General features: G+C 38.5%; 1 protein-coding gene across 11 annotated transcripts in view; it reads left to right on the top strand.

The window, feature by feature from the left end:
- Window positions 1-18,864, top strand: part of LOC144316026 (uncharacterized) — a 524,958-nt gene that overhangs the window by 134,986 nt on the left and 371,108 nt on the right. The window contains exon 3 of one of the 11 annotated variants that reach the window (XR_013381837.1): window positions 10,480-11,315. The exons of the other annotated variants lie outside the window; for them this stretch is intronic. The gene's annotated coding sequence lies outside the window, so the exon portion shown is untranslated. Of the gene's footprint in view, window positions 1-10,479; window positions 11,316-18,864 lie in introns of those variants that run through there. 11 annotated transcript variants of the gene reach the window in all.

The raw sequence follows: 18,864 nt of genomic DNA, 5'->3' as shown, positions 1-18,864 counted from the left end.
GTAGAATTCAGTGATTCATCATTTACATACAACACCCATTGCTCATATTCTTTGTTTTTTGGGTGTTGAGTTTGGTAAGTTCTTTATAGATTTTGGATACAAACCCTTTAACAAACATGCCATTAGCAAGTATCTTCTCTCATTCTGTAAGCTGCCTTTTAGTTTTGTTGATTGCTTCCTTTGCTGTACAGAGAAGCCTTTTATCTTGATGAAGTCCCAATAGTTTGTTTTTGCTTTTGTTTCCCTTGACTCAGGCAACATGTCTAGTAAGAAGTTGCTACAGCTGATGTGAAAGAGGTTACTGCTTGTGTTCTCCTCTAGAATTTTGATGGTTTCCTGTTTCACATTGAGGTCTTCCATCCATTTTGAATTTATTTTTCTGTATGGTGTGAGCAAGTGGTCCGGTTTCATTCTTTTGCATTTTGCTGTCCAGTTTTCCCAACACCATTTGTTGAAGAGACTGTCTTTTTTCATTGGGTATTCTTTCCTGCTTTGTTGAAGATTAGTTGATCATATAGTTGTGGGTCCATTTCTGGATTCTCTATTCTGTTCCATTGATCAATGTGTCCATTTTGGTGCCAGTACCATACTGTCTTGATGATCACAGCTTTGTAATAGAGCTTAAAATCTGGAATTGTGATACCTCCTGCTTTGTTTTTCTTTTTCCAGATTGTTTTGGCTACTTGGGGTCTTTTGTGGCTCCATACAAATTTTAGAATTGCTTGTTCTAGCTCTGTGAAAAATGCTGATGGTATTTTGATAGGGATTGCGTTAAGTGTATAGATTGTTTTGGGTAATATAGACATTCTAACAATGCTTGCTCTTCTAATCCATGATCATGGAATGTCTTTCCATTTCTTTGTGTCATCTTCAGTTTCTTTCATAAGAGTTCTTTAGTTTTTAGAGTATAAATCTTTTACCTCTTTGGTTAGGTTTATTTCTAGGTATCATATAATTTTTGGTGCAATTATAAATGGGATCAATTCCTTGATCCATTTATCTGCTTCTTCATTATTGGTAGATAGAAATGCAACAGATTTCTGTATGTTACTTTTATATCCTGTGATATCACTGGATTTCACTGGATTTGTGGATTTGTGTATCTATGCAAGCAATTTTTTGGTAGTCTTTCAGCTTTTCTAAATAAAGTATCATGTTGTCTGTGAATAGTGAGAGTTTAAAATTTGTATGGAAGAGTTAAAAGTTAAAATAAGAGCAGAGAAACCTCATTAAAGATCAATTCTTACTATAAAACCATTGTAAGAAAGTGTTGGCATAGCAACAGAAAAAAGACAGTGGAAGAGAATAAAGTTCAGGAGACAAAACCTAGCATATATAAGAACTTAAGTTAACATTTAAATTTATAAGGAGAAGAACAATTGTGATAGATGGCTAGTAGTGCCCTAATATTCTTTTTTTTTTTAGGATTTTATTTATTTATCTGATAGAGTGTATAAGCAGAAGAAACAGCATAGGGAGGGAGAGGCAGGCTTCTTCTGGGCAGGGAGCCTAATGTGGGGCTCCCTCCCAGGACCCTGGGATCATGACCTGAGCTGAAGACAGATGTGTAACCAACTGAGCCACCCAGGTGCCCCTTTTCCATTTTCATATTAATAGAATTTTATCTGGGTAGGGTACATGAGCCACTAGCTAAAGATTACATTTTTCAGACTCTGTATCTAGGTATGATTATGTGACTAAATACTGTTAAGAGGGAAGAAAGAAAGAAAGTGGAGGTGAGGTGCTGATATGTACCATTTCTGGATCTTGTCCTTTGAATGATTGAATGTGTGCCCTCATGTTTTTCCCTGCTTGGTATCTGGAACCTCCTGACTAAGACATGGATGCTGTGTGATGAGGGTGGTGAAACTGCTTCCTCATACCTGAATTAGATTGAATGTTAGTTCTTGAACTAGTAAATGGTTAGTTTAATAAATGATGTGGGCTTTTTTTTTTTTTTTTTTTTTTTTTTTACTGGAGGATAATTGAGATATATACTTCATTATATGTGAAATAAATTTTGGTTATATTTAAAAGGTAATGCTTGATTAAATATCTGGGTATTAATGGCCTAACCAAGTTGACACAAAATTAACCATCACAATGACCTAGGATTTGATACTCTAATTTACTTTCTAAATATTTTACCATTTTCCAAAATCAATATGATAATGATTATTTACCTTTATGATAGAAAAAAGCTTGTAAACACATTTTAAAATTCAGGGCCTCAGGTTCTGGCACTTTTCCTAATTTCCCAATGCCTCCTTAACCATTTCCGTAGCTCTTCTCACTTCCTGCTTTCTGTCCTTGTTGTCTATGTCCAATATGTGTCTTCCTCTGCTAATTGTTAAACTCTTAGAGGTAAGCAACCAAGTCTTGCTAAACTTTTTGAATTTCACTCAATCATAGAAAGCTTTCTCAATAAGTAACTGTTTTCATATTAAATTAAATTAAGAACTTTCAGTGTTACCTCCTGTAGGAGATAATCTTCAAAGGAATTTTAGGAACTGGGATTTTAGTTAATGACAGAAGGAAGATGTGGAGGCAGTGAGAAACTGCATTCATTTTAGCCCCAGGAAGTATGCTCATTCCTAAGGAGCACCCTGCAGAGAGGCATAGTTGTGGGTAAGTGTAGGGAGCTTGTGTTCCAGCTTCTTTGCAAAATCAGCTTAATAAGATTTTCTCACTTCTGTTGAAATTGTTTAATAATTATGTCAGCACTTGGATTTTCTCTAATGCTTTCTGCAATTCCTTTGAGTTTTAATTTATTCTTCTCTTATACTTCTTGCTAACTGTAATGTTGGTGTATCTGCTTTGCTTATTTCTGATAAGCTCCTATAAATGAATGGAGTTTCTATAAACTAAATCCATCTTGCTTTGATTTCCAATATAAGTTTGGAAATAATTTTCCAAAGGTGAAAAATGCTGCTCTTAAGACACAATTAAAATTTAACTTTAAAGTGATGCCAATTCCTTGATTTATAAATAAAATATGTGATGACAATGACAGTAATACTATGTTGTGATAAAGAACTTAAACTCTACCAAACATAAAAGAAACTGATTTTTGGAATATCTAAAGGAGAAAACAAAGATACTTTAAGTGTTGTCTGGCCCTTGAAACTTGGTTGATGGTTCTCTCTTTCTTGAGGAGCTTCTCTTCTGTGGTATCTTAGATGCTTGGGATTCTAAGGAACTGTATGTATGTGTGTATATATTTAGTAAACTCTTTGAAGTGATTTTAGGTTTACAGAGAAGTTGCATAAATGGTGCAGAGGGCTCTGGAACCCCTCACTCAGTTTTTCCTGATGCCAGTCTCTCAGGTTTCTATGGTGCTTTTGTCACACCATGTAAGCTGCATTGGTCCATTGACTGATGCAAGGCTCTTTCCCCCAGGCCTGGCCCAGCCAACCTCCATGTCACACTTAGCAGTTCTTCTGAGCCTACTCTTGGCTGTTTCTCAATGAGCCTCAATCAGGGCCTGTCTGATGTAAGGCAAGGTTCTGGACTTTCAGGCAGAAGACTACAGAGATGACTGCACTTCTTGTCATATCATAGTGGGAGTATGCATTATTTTGTTACTGGGATGCTAGCCCATGGCTCCTCTGCAACCACAGTGGCATCCATTCTTTCTCCAAAATGGTGTGGGAGATTCTAAGGAACTTTAGAAGTCACATACTCCAAAATCCCACTGAAAGCAAGAATTTTTCCATTTTATCCTATATAGTGATGTTCTAGTCTCTGACCAAACACCACTGGTGACAGAAGGTGAAATTGGTAAACAAATCTTTTCCTCTCATATACCCCAGGTATTTTTCAAACTACTGCCTCTATGCTGTCTCAGAGGGGCTGAATTTCTGATAAGACAAATGCAAATATGGCCTATCATGGTGCTGGTGGAAGGCTACTGGCAGGCATTATAGGCAGACAGCCTTCATGAATGCTGCACAGCTGAACTCTTAAGGTTTCTGGAAGAATCTATAAATAACTGAAATGGTTTTCGCAGATGATTCATGAGCTCATTCAATCAGCTAATCTCAGTTTATCCAAAGAAAAGAAAAACTAAACTAACTGTTCCCCAATTGTCTATTTTTCTCTCTCCCCTTTTCCTTCTCTCTCTTTTTTTTTTTTTATTGGTGTTCAATTTACTAACATACAGAATAACCCCCAGTGCCTGTCACACATTCAATCCCACCCCCCGCCCTCCTCCCCTTCCAACACCCCTAGTTCGTTTCCCAGAGTTAGCAGTCTTTACGTTCTGTCTCCCTTTCTGATATTTCTCACACATTTCTTCCCCCTTCCCTTATATTCCCTTTCACTATTATTTATATTCCCCAAATGAATGAGAACATATAATGTTTGTCCTTCTCCGACTGGCTTAATTCACTCATAATAATACCCTCCAGTTCCATCCACGTTGAAGCAAATGGTGGGTATTTGTCATTTCTAATAGCTGAGTAATATTCCATTGTATACAAAAACCACATCTTCTTTATCCATTCATCTTTCGTTGGACACTGAGGCTCCTTCCACAGTTTGGCTATCGTGGCCATTGCTGCTATAAACATCGGGGTGCAGGTGTCCGGGCGTTTCATTGCATTTGTATCTTTGGGGTAAATCCCCAACAGTGCAATTGCTGGGTCGTAGGGCAGGTATATTTTTAACTGTTTGAGGAACCTCCACACAGTTTTCCAGAGTGGCTGCACCAGTTCACATTCCCACCAACAGTGTATGAGGGTTCCCTTTTCTCCACATCCTCTCCAACATTTGTGGTTTCCTGCCTTGTTAATTTTCCCCATTCTCACCGGTGTGAGGTGGTATCTCATTGTGGTTTTGATTTGTATTTCCCTGATGGCAAGTGATGCAGAGCATTTTCTCATGTGCATGTTGGCCATGTCTATGTCTTCCTCTGTGAGATTTCTGTTCATGTCTTTTGCCCATTTCATGATTGGATTGTTTGTTTCTTTGGTGTTGAGTTTAAGAAGTTCTTTATAGATCTTGGAAACTAGCCCTTTATCTGATATGTCATTTGCAAATATCTTCTCCCATTCTGTAGGTTGTCTTTGAGTTTTGTTGACTGTATCCTTTGCTGTGCAAAAGCTTCTTATCTTGATGAAGTCCCAATAGTTCATTTTTGCTTTTGTTTCTTTTGCCTTCGTGGATGTATCTTTTAAGAAGTTACTATGGCCGAGTTCAAAAAGGGTGTTGCCTGTGTTCTTCTCTAGGATTTTGATGGAATCTTATCTCACATTTAGATCTTTCATCCATTTTGAGTTTATCTTTGTGTATGGTGAAAGAGAGTGGTCTAGTTTCATTCTTCTGCATGTGGATGTCCAATTTTCCCAGCACCATTTATTGAAGAGACTGTCTTTCTTCCAATGGATAGTCTTTCCTCCTTTATCGAATATTAGTTGACCATAAAGTTCAGGGTCCACTTCTGGATTCTCTATTCTGTTCCATTGATCTATGTGTCTGTTTTTGTGCCAGTACCACACTGTCTTCATGACCACAGCTTTGTAGTACAACCTGAAATCTGGCATTGTGATGCCCCCAGATATGATTTTCTTTTTTAAAATTCCCCTGGCTATTCGGGGCCTTTTCTGATTCCACACAAATCTTAAAATAATTTGTTCTAACTCTCTGCAGAAAGTCCATGGTATTTTGATAGGGATTGCATTAAACGTGTATATTGCCCTGGGTAACATTGACATTTTCACAATATTAATTCTGCCAATCCATGAGCATGGAATATTTTTCCATCTCTTTGTGCCTTCCTCAATTTCTTTCAGAAGTGTTCTATAGTTTTGAGGGTATAGATCCTTTACATCTTTGGTTAGGTTTATTCCTAGGTATCTTATGCTTTTGGGTACAATTGTAAATGGGATTGACTCCTTAATTTCTCTTTCTTCAGTCTCATTGTTAGTGTATAGAAATGCCACTGACTTCTGGTCATTGATTTTGTATCCTGCCACGCTACCGAATTGCTGTATGAGTTCTAGCAATCTTGGGGTGGAGACTTTTGGGTTTTCTATGTAGAGTATCATGTCATCGGCGAAGAGGGAGAGTTTGACTTCTTCTTTGCCAATTTGAATGCCTTTAATGTCTTTTTGTTGTCTGATTGCTGAGGCTAGGACTTCCAGTACTATGTTGAACAGCAGTGGTGAGAGTGGACATCCCTGTCTTGTTCCTGATCTTAGGGGAAAGGCTCCCAGTGCTTCCCCATTGAGAATGATATTTGCTGTGGGCTTTTCATAGATGGCTTTTAAGATGTCGAGGAATGTTCCCTCTATCCCTACACTCTGAAGAGTTTTGATCAGGAATGGATGCTGTATTTTGTCAAATGCTTTCTCTGCATCCAATGAGAGGATCATATGGTTCTTGGTTTTTCTCTTGCTGATCTGATGAATCACATTGATTGTTTTACGGGTGTTGAACCAGCCTTGTGTCCCAGGGATAAATCCTACTTGGTCATGGTGAATAATTTTTTTAATGTACTGTTGGATCCTATTGGCCAGTATCTTGTTGAGAATTTTTGCATCCATGTTCATCAGGGATATTGGTCTGTAATTCTCCTTTTTGGTGGGGTCTTTGTCTGGTTTTGGAATTAAGGTGATGCTGGCCTCATAGAACGAATTTGGAAGTACTCCATCTCTTTCTATCTTTCCAAACAGCTTTAGGAGAATAGGTATGATTTCTTTTTTAAACGTTTGATAAAATTCCCCTGAGAAGCCATCTGGCCCTGGACTCTTGTGTCTTGGGAGGTTTTTGATGACTGCTTCAATTTCCTCCCTGGTTATTGGCCTGTTCAGGTTTTCTATTTCTTCCTGTTCCAGTTTTGGTAGTTTGTGGCTTTCCAGGAATGCGTCCATTTCTTCTAGATTGCCTAATTTATTGGCGTATAGCTGTTCATAATATGTTTTTAAAATCGTTTGTATTTCCTTGGTGTTGGTAGTGATCTCTCCTTTCTCATTCATGATTTTATTAATTTGAGTCTTCTCTCTCTTCTTTTTAATAAGGCTGGCTAATGGTTTATCTATCTTATTAATTCTTTCAAAGAACCAACTCCTGGTTCTGTTGATCTGTTCCACAGTTCTTCTGGTCTCGATTTTGTTGAGTTCTGCTCGAATCTTTATTAACTCCCTTCTTCTCTTGGGTGTAGGATCTATTTGCTGTTTTTTCTCTAGCTCCTTTATGTGTAAGGTTAGCTTTTGTATTTGAGTTCTTTCCAGTTTTTGAATGGATCCTTGTATTGCGATGTATTTCCCCCTTAGGACTGCTTTTGCTGCATCCCAAAGATTTTGAACGGTTGTATCTTCATTCTCATTAGTTTCCATGAATCTTTTTAATTCTTCCTTAATTTCCTGGTTGACCCTTTCATCTTTTAGCAGGATGGTCCTTAAACTCCATGTGTTTGAGGTCCTTCCAAACTTCTGTTGTGATTTAGTTCTAATTTCAAGGCATTATGGTCTGAGAATATGCAGGGGACGATCCCAATCTTTTGGTATCAGTTAAGACCTGATTGGTGACCCAGTATGTGGTCTGTTCTGAAGAAAGTTCCGTGTGCACTTGAGAAGAATGTGTATTCAGTTGAGTTTGGATGTAAAGTTCTGTAGATATCTGTGAAATCCATCTGGTCCAGTGTATCATTTAAAGCTTTGTTTCTTTGGAGATGTTGTGCTTAGAAGACCTATCGAGTATAGAAAGAGCTAGATTGAAGTCACCAAGTATAAGTGTATGATTATCTAGATATTTCTTCACTTTGGTTAATAATTGATTGATATATTTGGCAGCTCCCACATTCGGGGCATATATATTGAGGATTGTTAAGTCCTCTTGTTGGATAGATCCTTTAAGTATGATATAGTGTCCCTCTTCATCTCTCACTACAGTCTTTGGGGTAAATTTTATTTTATCTGTTATAAGGATGGCTACCCCTGCTTTCTTTTGAGGACCATTCGAATGGTAAATGGTTCTCCAACCTTTTATTTTCAGGCTGTAGGTGTCCTTCTGTCTAAAATGAGTCTCTTGTAGACAGCAAATAGATGGGCCCTGCTTTTTTATCCAGTCTGACACCCTGCGCCTTTTGATGGGGTCATTAAGCCTGTTCACATTCAGAGTTACTATTGAGAGATATGAGTTTAGTGTCATCATGATATCTATTCAGTCCTTGTTTTTGTGGATTGCTCCACTGAACTTCTTCTTAAAGGGAAATTTTAAGAGTCCCCCTTAAAATTTCTTGCAGAGCTGGTTTGGAGTCACATATTCTTTCAGTTGCTGCCTGTCTTGGAAGCTCTTTATCTCTCCTTCCATTTTGAATGAGAGCCTTGCTGGATAAAGTATTCTTGGTTGCATGTTCTTCTCATTTAGGACCCTGAATATATCCTGCCAGCCCCTTCTGGCCTGCCAGGTCTCTGTGGAGAGGTCTGCTGTTACCCTAATACTCCTCCCCATAAAAGTCAGGGATTTCTTGTCTCTTGCTGCTTTAAGGATCTTCTCTTTATCTTTGGAATTTGCAAGCTTCACTATTAAGTGTCGAGGTGTTGAACGGTTTTTATTGATTTTAGGGGGGGATCTCTCTATTTCCTGGATCTGAATGCCAGTTTCACTTCCCAGATTAGGAAAGTTTTCAGCTAGAATTTGTTCAAATACATATTCTGGCCCTCTGTCCCTTTCGGCGCCCTCGGGAACCCCAATTAAACGTAGGTTTTTCTTTCTCAGGCTGTCGTTTATTTCCCTTAATCTATCCTCATGGTCTTTTAATTGTTTGTCTCTTTTTTCCTCAGTTTCCCTCTTTGCAATCAACTTGTCTTCTATGTCACTCACTCGTTCTTCCACCTCGTTAACCCTCGTCGATAGGGCTTCTAGTTTAGATTGCATCTCATTCAATTGATTTTTAATTTCTGCCTGATTAGCTCTAAATTCTGCAGTCATGAAGTCTCTTGAGTCCTTTATGCTTTTTTCTATAGCCACCAGTAGCTGTATAATAGTGCTTCTGAATTGGCTTTCTGACATTGAATTGTAATCCAGATTTTGTAACTCTGTGGGAGAGAGGACTGTTTCTGATTCTTTCTTTTGAGGTGAGGTTTTCCTTCTAGTCATTTTGCTCAGTGCAGAGTGGCCAAAAGCAAGTTGTATTGGGAAAAAGAGAAAAAGAGAGGAGAGAAAGAAGGAAAGAAAAGAGAAAGAGAAAAAAAAGGGAAGAAAAAAAATAAGAAGAAAAAGAAAGGAGAAAAAAAAAGGCGGTGGGGGAAGGAAACAAATCAAAAAGCAAAACAAACAAAACAAAACAAAACAAAACAAAACAAAACAAACAAAAAAAAAGAACCACCGGAGAGTATCTTCTGATTCTGTGTACTTTAAGTCCCTTGGCTTCTCCTGGAAGTTGTCAGTCTAGCTGGTGTTCTGGGGGAGAGGCCTGTTGTGCTGGTTTTCAGGTGTTAGCAGTTGGGGGGGCTGCTGTGCCCCAGCCTGGTGCAGGGCTCAGTGGGGGGTGTTTACCCCGTGAGGCCGCAGGAGGAACAGCCCCAGTGGCGGGGCAGCTCTGGAAACCTGGATTCAGCTCCGGCAGGAACTCCGGCTGCAGGGCCTGGAGGCTCCGGGGCGGGGCCGCTGATCTGCTCAGCTCGGGGCAGGAGCGTCCTTGCTGTCCTGGGCCCTCCCGGCCTCTGCCTGTCCCGGGGGAGGCGGGATCCTGGGCTGTGTCCCGGCGCCCTGTGCTCCGGAGCCTGCGCTGGTGGATTCGTGCTCCTGGGCCGCGCAACCCCCTCCGCGGAGCCGCCGCCCGAGCCCCCCAGAGCTGCTCCTGGAACCGCGCAGCCCCCTACGCACGGAGCCTCTTCCTCCGCCCGAGCCCTCCGAGCTGCTCCGGGTCCCCCGTGCGCGCTGCAGCCCTTAGGGAGCTCGGCGCACTCTCCTGGGCGCGCAGTTGCTCTGTTACTGTCCCAGGGAACCCGAGGGCATCCCCGCCTCCTGGGGTCCTGCTCCAACTCCCTGCGAGCCCCTTTCCGCCCGGGAAGGTTGGTGCAGCTCCTGCTCCTCCGGGACGGGGCTCTCCTGTCCTGGGGACACTCGCCCCGGCCTCAGCCCAGCTCCTCGCGGGGCCCCTCCCCCTTGGAGGCCTTTGTTTCTTTACTTCTTTTTCCCCGTCTTCCTGCCTTGATAGAAGCGCGAACTCTTCTCACTGTTGCATTCCAGCTGTTCTCTCTTTAATTCTCAGGCCGAATTCATAGATTTTCAGGATGATTGGAAGGTTTTCTAGGTAATTTGGTAGAGACAGGTGATTTGGGGACCCTGCTCTTCCGCCATCTTGCTCCTCCCCTCCCCCTTCTCTCTTTTTAAATCCTAGTTTAGTCTTTTCATGTCAGCCATCAGAGTGGCCTGACTATTCCCTACATGGACTACTTTTTTCTACTGCCATGCAGTTTTTCCTCTATTTCCTAACTTTTAAATTTTGCTTCCTCCTCTTCCTCATTCCAGATCAGGAACGTTCCAGCTGCATGCCTAATCATCATCATCATCACCATCATCACCATTGCATATTGATGACCACCAGCACCAGCACCAGCAGCAGCACTATCATTACCATCATCATTACTACCATTTAGTGCCAGTGATAGCAAAAAATACATCTAATTCTTATAATACCATCAAAAAAGTATTGTAATTCCCCTTTGAGGAAATGAGGTCAAATAATTTGCTCAGAGTTATACATTTCTTAAGTTACAAAACCACGATTTAAACCTAGCATTGTTCTTGGTTTTTCTCTTGCTGATATGATGAATCACATTGACTGTTTTACGGGTACATCAGGGAAATACAAATCAAAACCACAATGAGATACCACCTCACACCAGTGAGAATGGGGAAAATTAACAAGGCAGGAAACCACAAATGTTGGAGAGGATGCAGAGAAAAGGGAAACCTCTTACACTGTTGGTGGGAATGTGAACTGGTGCAGCCACTCTGGAAAACTGTGTGGAGGTTCCTCAAACAGTTAAAAATATACCTGCCCTACGACCCAGCAATTGCACTGTTGGGGATTTACCCCAAAGATACAAATGCAATGAAACGCCCGGACACCTGCACCCCGATGTTTATAGCAGCAATGGCCACGATAGCCAAACTGTGGAAGGAGCCTCGGTGTCCAACGAAAGATGAATGGATAAAGAAGATGTGGTTTATGTATACAATGGAATATTACTCAGCTATTAGAAATGACAAATACCCACCATTTGCTTCAACGTGGATGGAACTGGAGGGTATTATGCTGAGTGAAGTAAGTCAGTCAGAGAAGGACAAACATTATATGTTCTCATTCATTTGGGGAATATAAATAATAGTGAAAGGGAATATAAGGGAAGGGAGAAGAAATGTGTGGGAAATATCAGAAAGGGAGACAGAACGTAAAGACTGCTAACTCTGGGAAACGAACTAGGGGTGGTAGAAGGGGAGGAGGGCGGGGGGTGGGAGTGAATGGGTGACGGGCACTGGGGGTTATTCTGTATGTTAGTAAATTGAACACCAATAAAAAATAAATTTAAAAAAATAATAATAATAAACCTAGCATTGTTTGATTTCAAAGCCCAAATTGTTTTCTACTGTGCCATAGCGTTTTCAAGATTCTCTTTGGAACAATCAACAAAACTAAAAGGCAACCTATGAAATGAGAGAAAATATATACTAATGACATATCTGATAAAGGGTTAGTATCTGAAATATATAAAAAACTTATACAACTCAACACCCAAAAACCAAATAATTCAATTAAAAAAATGGGCAGAAGACATGAACAGACATTTCTCCAAAGATACACAGATGGCCAACAGGCACATGAAAAGATGTTCGTCATCACTTACCATCAGGGAAGTACAATCAAAACTACAATGAGATATCACCTCACATCTGTCAGAACGGCCAAAATCAAAACCACAAAAACAACGGGTGTTGGTGAGTATGTGAAGAAAAAGGAACACTTGGGCATATTCCTTGCTGGTGGGAAGCAAAATTCTTGATGCATATTTTCTATTCCTTGAGTATCTTAAATATGTTGATTCATTTTTCTATAGTAAAGTTTTGTTTTCAAAATCTGGTGTCAATTTAATTGTCTTTACTATATATGTGAATTGACCTTATTGTCTGGAAGCCTATAGTACTTTTTCAATTTACCATTAAAGTTTAATATTTTTACTAGAATATGTCCTAATAATGACCACTCTAAGTAAGTTTTTCCAGGTAAACTGTATATGTCTTAGGTATTTAATTCCAAATATTTTATTTCAGAAGTTTTTTTTAAATATGCATTTATTTTGACTGCCATGGCACGGATAACTGAAGAGCAAGAAGAAGGAAATTACAGTACTTCAGATCAAAGTTGATGGGGGTCTAATACTAAGGAGATGGTGAAATAGATATTGACAACAGTTGGATTTAGGGTTTTTTTTTTAATTCAAAGTATTGTGTTTGGATTATGAGAGAATGAGATGCAAAAGAAATGATTCAAAGGTGTTTATACTGAGAAGTAGTATGAGGTTGATGCCATTTTTTGAGAAGGGCAGGTCTTGGGATACATTAGGTTCAAGAGTATAATCAGGTCTTCAGTTTTAGATATGTTAAGTATTGGGGCTCTATTTGGAACTATTGAATAACAAGTTGGATATATAGCTTTTTTTAAGTTTAGGGAAGGGCTGGTATTTAAGATGTAAAGCATTACAAAAAAATTATTACATTTATTTCTGGGGATGATGGTGGAGTAGGAGTATCTTGGGCTCACCTTATCCTAGATAACACCCACTTCAGTATAAATAATCCAGAAAATAATAATCCAGTATAAATAATCCAGACATGAAGACTGGTAGAACAGACTCTCCACAGCTAAATATTGAGAATAGGCCACACTGAAGAGAGTAGGAAGGGCAGAGACATGGTCAGGAATCAAAGGGACCCATGGGATAGTCTGTGGGAAGGAGGGATATAGTGGGTATGGAGAGAGGAGGGGAACAGATCCTCACACCAGGCTCCCAGGCATGGGAGGCCTGTCTTGGAAAAATGAAACCCTATAACATTTGGATTTGAAAAACCAAAGGCCCCTAACTTCATGAATTCTTACTATCAATGGATCTTAACACCTGCAACTTTAAAAATCAGCTGATTGGCTCTGGGAGAGCTGAGAGTGCAGTAGAAAACGGAGTCCCTGACCTTAAGGAGACAATATAACAAACCGCTCCACTGAGATACAGCATAGAAGCAGCAGTTTGAAAAACTCCTGGGATATACAGAGAAATATATTTTTTTACTATTCTCAGAGCATGTGCTATAGGGGCAGGGATCTTTGGGCAACTTCTCTAAGAACAAAAGAGTTGATCTGATGGACGCCATTTCTGTCCTCTGCCTGTTTGTCCCCACTACGGACAAACTACAAGAACCAATGCAACATGAACACTCTCTACTAGCACCCACCCTCTTGTTCAGGAGAACCTGGCACACCCCTTCCATCCTGGCCTGGACAAGAGTTTTCCTGGGTGGCTACAAGCCCCCTCCTGTAGCAGACCAGTGGGGACCTTGCCGGCAATGCACACCCTGTCCCTGCAGTCTCCTACCATATCATATATACATATATACAAGCACACAAAAAGCAAAGAGAACCATTGCAGGCAACTAGACTGAAGGCAAATGTGACTCAGCCACAACAGTAAGGTGCATGCAGAAGACAGTCCTGAAGCACCAGGTTCTCATGAACAGGGGACAGAAGATGGAGCTGACCTAGTTAACACACAAAAATAGACACAGAGAGTTAGACAAAATAAGGAGAAGAGTATGTCCCAAATCATAAAAATATGATCATTTCAAGTAATGATCATAAAGATACTCACTGGGCTTAAGAGTAGAGGACCTCAATGAGTCCCTCAACAAAGAGTAAGAAAACATAAAAAAATAACCAATCAGAAAGGAAGAACTCAACAACTGAAAATAAAATAAAAATACACTAGATGGAATAAATAGACTAGAGGAAGCAGAGGAATGGATCAACAACCTGAAGGACATAGTAATCCAAAAACAAGCTGAACTGGAGAGAGAAAAATATAGTAACAAAAAATGAAAATAGGCTTAGGGAACTCAGTAACACCATCAAGTGTAGTAGCATTTACATTATAGGGATTCCAAAGAAAGGAGAAAAGGGAGTAGAAAATTTATTTGAAGAACAAAAGCTGAAAACTTCCTGAATCTCAGGAAGGAAACAGAAAACCAGATCCAGAAGGTACAGAGAGCCCCCAACAAAACCATTCTAAGACATGTAGTAACTAAAATGGAAAAAAAAAAATGTTTTTTAAAAGCAGCAAGAGAAAGAAAACCATTACGTACAAAGGAAACCCTATAAAGCTATCAGTGGATTTTTTTCAGCAGAAACTTTACAGGCCAGCTATGAGGGGCATGGCACGATATATTCAAACTTCTGAAAGAAATCAAAACAAAACAAAAAACTACAAGCAAGAATACTCTAGTCAGCAAAGCTATCATTCAGAATAGAGAGGTAAAGAGTACTCCAGACAAACAAGTTAAAGGAATTCATGATCACTAAACCACCCCTACAAGAAATGTTAAGGGGACTCTTTGAGTGGAAAAGAAATGCCATAAGCAGAAAAAGTAGGAAGCACAAAAATAATAAAATTAATGATATCCATAAAAATCAAAATTTTATTCACAGAGTAAAAGGATGTAAAATATTACCTGATATACCAAAAGTGTGAGGGTGAAAAAGAGTAAAAATTTAGTGCTTATAGAATGGGTTCAAATTTAAGTGACCATAAACTTAATATAGACTCCTATATGCATAAGATGTTATATACATACTTAATGGTACCAACAAATAAAAATCCAGTAATAGATATGCAGAAAACAAAGAGAAAGGAACCCAAGTATTTCACTAAAGAAAGTCAGCCAACCATGAGAGAAGAGAGCAAGAGAATAAAGGAACAGAGATATACAAAAACAGCCATAAAAAGTGACCAAAAAAAAAGTAACCAAATGACAATAAATACATATTTATCAATAATTGCCTTGAATGTAATGGACTAAACACTCCAAACAAAAAACATAGGATGATGGAATGGATAAAAAATAAGACCTGTTTATATGCAGCCTATAAGAAACTCATTTCAGACCTAGACACATGCAGATTGAATGTGAAAGGATGTACAAACATTTAGCATGCAAATGGAAATGCAAAGAAAGCTGGAGTAGCAATCCTTATAACAGACAAAATAGACTTTCAAACAAACACTGTAACAAGAGACAAAGAAGGATACTACATAATCATATACCTTGATATAGGGAGCTAATGAGCTTCTTGTTGATATGAATCATTAGCCAGGATTTGAAATGATGGCGCCTTTATTGCTAATGATAATAAAGATAATAATGTCTGTGTCATATGTGAGAAAGAAATACTGTGATAATATATATTTTTAAATTTGATTTTATAACTTTTGCTTATTTTGAATTTGATTTATCTGATATAATTCTTAATTGAAAATGGAGAATGCCATACCAGTAAAATATCATCTATTTGAATTAACATCACAGATGTGGAACCAATTGAGAAAAAGAGTCAATCTGAATTAGTATAAAGCATAGAAATTTTTAAAACAAAGAAATACATGCTTCCAAATATATTAGCAATTAACTACTAAGTATTTTTCAAGTAGAGGCTTCAGTATCAATTTTAATTGAAATCTTACATTTGTGTGAGAATAATCTTTAAATTATGACAATTTAAGTTTGCTCCTAGTAAATTTGATATAGTTCATGGTAAATTATTACAGAGTTTGAGATTACAGTTGGCTCTCTAAAAAAAAAAAAAAAAAACATATATATACATATGTTCTCTTTATATGTAATGTATTCTGTATATTCAATATCAGTTTAGTGATGTCACATCTTTTAATCTAATTAGCTTGCATTATGATTTTAGAGACTTAAAACAGAATTTGATAACTCTTGTAAGCCAACAGAGAATTGTCTTCTCCCCATTTATCCTAGGGATTTTCTTTTATTTTTTAACTACTTTATTCGGGTATGTGTGACATACAAAAGTCTGTACATATTTAATATATACAACTTGGAGCTAAGTAAACACCCATTAAACCATCACCACAGTCTCTGCGATAAACATATTAATAACCTCCGAAAGTTGTTTCCTATCCCCTTTATTCATGATATCTTGATTCAAGAATATTTTATACAATGGTCATGGGCTTAATAGATTCCCCCAATAAGCTCACTGCCTTCATAAGTTTAATGTGCCAAATTCTGTGACAGCGTGTTCCGCCTATTTGTGGAAAGATACTCTCTTTCAGAATACCTCTTACAAGGTGGGAGTTTTGAATCAATCCTTCATCAATGTGGTCTCCTATATCTTATATTTCAGGAGAATTTGATATTTTTGAAGTTGGAATACACTTTTTCTAGTTTTGGTTGCTGCTATAGATTTCCTCTTATTTCTGGGATAGATTCTGTTTCTCAAATTAATATTCAACCTATGTATTTCAAAATTGAATTTGAAGTTAGTTACAGAAGATATGTGCAATAAGACATGTCTAAGTAGTAATATGTTTACTCTTTTCAAAGTTCAATATTAAGCTAAATCAACCAAAGAGTCTCAGGTTTGTTGATGTACATATTTATCCTTTGTCAATGTGTAAGCCTAAGTCAGTATAATAGTTCCTTAGAAACATTCAGGCACTTAGGATCATTAATAAAACTGAATATATTGTCTAAATGTTTAATAAAATTGTATACTTTTACTTAATTTAGTATTTAATATCAGTAAACCACCCCTGAAAAAAGAACATATGAAAACACATTTCATGTCATATGACTCTTGAATTGATTCACTTTTTCTTTTTCCTAATATGTAAGACTGCTAAAAGCTATAAACTCATGTATATTAACAAGATTCACATGGAATGTACATTTTCTATTTGTTTCCTCGTGTCAATAAGATATAGGAAAAAATTTTCTTCCTATTCTATAGCTGATTTCTTTTTGTAATTGTTAAGCAGTTTTCTTTTTTAATAATAAATTTATTTTTATTGGTGTCCAATTTACCAACATACAGAATAAAACACAGTGCTTATCCCATCAAGTGCCCCCCTCAGTGCCCACCACCGAGTCACCCCCACCCCCTGCCCTCCTCCCCTTCCATCACCCCTAGTTCGTTTCCCAGAGTTAGGAGTCTTCCATGTTCTGTCTCCCTTTCTGATATTTCCTACCCATTTCTTCTCCTTTCCCCTCTATTCCCTTTCACTATTATTTATATTCCCCAAATGAATGAGACCATATAATGTTTGTCCTTCTCCGATTGACTTACTTCGCTCAGCATAATACCCTCCAGTTCCATCCACATCGGAGCAAACGGTGGGTATTTGTCATTTCTAATGGCTGAGTAATATTCCATTGTGTACATAGACCACATCTTTTTTATCCATTCATCTTTCGATGGACACCGAGGCTCCTTCCACAGTTTGGCTATTGCTGCTAGAAACATCGGGGTGCAGATGTCCCAACGTTTCATTGCTACTGTTGCTTTGGGGTAAATCCCCAGCAGTGCAATTGCTGGGTCGTAGGGCAGGTCTATTTTTAACTCTTTGAGGAACCTCCACACAGTTTTCCAGAGTGGCTGCACCAGTTCACATTCCCACCAACAGTTTTAGAGGGTTCCCATTTCTCCGTATCCTCTCCAACATTTGTGGTTTCCTGTCTTGTTAATATTCCCCATTGTCACTGGTGTGAGGTGGTATCTCATTGTGGTTTTGATTTGTATTTCCCTGATGGCAAGTAATGCAGAGCATTTTCTCATGTGCTTGTTGGCCATGTCTATGTCTTCCTCTGTGAGATTTCTGTTCATGTCTTTTACGCATTTCATGATTGGATTTTTTTCTTCTTTGCTGTTGAGTTTAATAAGTTCTTTATAGATCTTGGAAACTAGCCCTTTATCTGATACATCATTTGCAAATATCTTCTCCCATTCTGTAGGTTGTCTTTTAGTTTTGTTGACTGTATCCTTTGCTGTGCAAAAGCTGCTTATCTTGATGAAGTCCCAGTAATTCATGTTTGCTTTTGTTTTTTTTGCCTTCGTGGATGTGTCTTGCAAGAAGTTACTCTGGCCGAGGTCAAAAAGGGTGTTGCCTGTGTTCTCTAGGATTTTGATGGAATCTTGTCTCACAGTTAGATCTTTTATCCATTTTGAGTTTATCTTTGTGTATGGTGAAAGAGAGTAGTCTAGTTTCATTCTTATGCATGTGGATGTCCAATTTTCCCAGAACCATTTATTGAAGAGACTGTCTTTTCCAGTGGATAGTCTTTCCTCCTTTATCGAATATTAGTTGACCATAAAGTTCAGGGTCCACTTCTGGATTCTCTATTCTGTTCCATTGATCTATGTGTCTGTTTTTGTGCCAGTACCACACTGTCTTGATGACCACAGCTTTGTAGTACAACCTGAAATCTGGCATTGTGATGCCCCCAGATATGGTTCTCTTTTTTAAAATTCCCCTGGCTATTCGGGGTCTTTTCTGATTCCACACAAGTCTTAAAATAATTTGTTCTAACTCTCTGCAGAAAGTCCATGGTATTTTGATAGGGATTGCATTAAACGTGTATATTGCCCTGGGTAACATTGACATTTTCACAATATTAATTCTGCCAATCCATGAGCATGGAATATTTTTCCATCTCTTTGTGTCTTCCTCAATTTCTTTCAGAAGTGTTCTATAGTTTTGAGGGTATAGATCCTTTACCTCTTTGGTTAGGCTTATTCCTAGGTATCTTATGCTTTTGGGTACAATTGTAAATGGGGTTGACTCC

Source organism: Canis aureus, chromosome 1, assembly GCF_053574225.1.
Source record: "Canis aureus isolate CA01 chromosome 1, VMU_Caureus_v.1.0, whole genome shotgun sequence".
NCBI classification, from domain to species: domain Eukaryota; kingdom Metazoa; phylum Chordata; class Mammalia; order Carnivora; family Canidae; genus Canis; species Canis aureus.
The sequence above is the reverse complement of the archived record's forward strand: the minus strand, read 5'-3'. Positions and strand labels throughout refer to the sequence as shown.